Raw genomic sequence first — 569 nt, forward strand, 5'->3', positions numbered from 1 at the left:
AGCAGCGCTCCGCTCAAAAAAACACTGCTTTATCAGACATTACATGCAAGATTAAATAAAAATGACATCCAATTTTCTGAAGACAGTCGGTTTCCTTCAGCAATACAGTGATATAAAAACACACGGTTTCGATTTTGAAACGTGCAGTGCTCATGTTTATTCAACGAAGTCAAAGCCTTTGATTTTTTAAAAACGAAATATCTCCCTTTGGAGTGGACTTTGAGATTTGTAACGTTGTAGATCTTTTTTATGCCCAAACATACACACTACACACTGACAAAAATTCAAAAAGTGAAAAAGCATAATAGGACCCCTTTAAACCATCATCGAGTGCTTGTAATAACGTCCAGTTGTAATCTATAGTTGATTTTGATTAATAAGCAGACACATGTGCTTTGTGACATCACAAACCCCGTAAAACAACGCTGTAGTCCAAAAGAGCCGTTCGTTGAAGTTCTTGAAAAGGGATTTTTTAAAAACGAAATATCTCCCTTTGGAGTGGACTTTGAGATTTGTAACGTTGTAGATCTTTTTTATGCCCAAACATACACACGACACACTGACAAAAA

General features: G+C 36.0%; 1 protein-coding gene across 6 annotated transcripts in view; it reads right to left on the reverse strand.

Annotated features, from left to right (window-relative positions):
• LOC107757665 (CREB-regulated transcription coactivator 3-like) overlaps positions 1–569 on the reverse strand; it is a 65938-nt gene that overhangs the window by 57695 nt on the left and 7674 nt on the right. The window lies entirely within an intron of this gene.

Source organism: Sinocyclocheilus rhinocerous, unplaced genomic scaffold (assembly GCF_001515625.1).
Source record: "Sinocyclocheilus rhinocerous isolate Xijiao unplaced genomic scaffold, SAMN03320098_v1.1 scaffold252, whole genome shotgun sequence".
NCBI lineage: Eukaryota > Metazoa > Chordata > Actinopteri > Cypriniformes > Cyprinidae > Sinocyclocheilus > Sinocyclocheilus rhinocerous.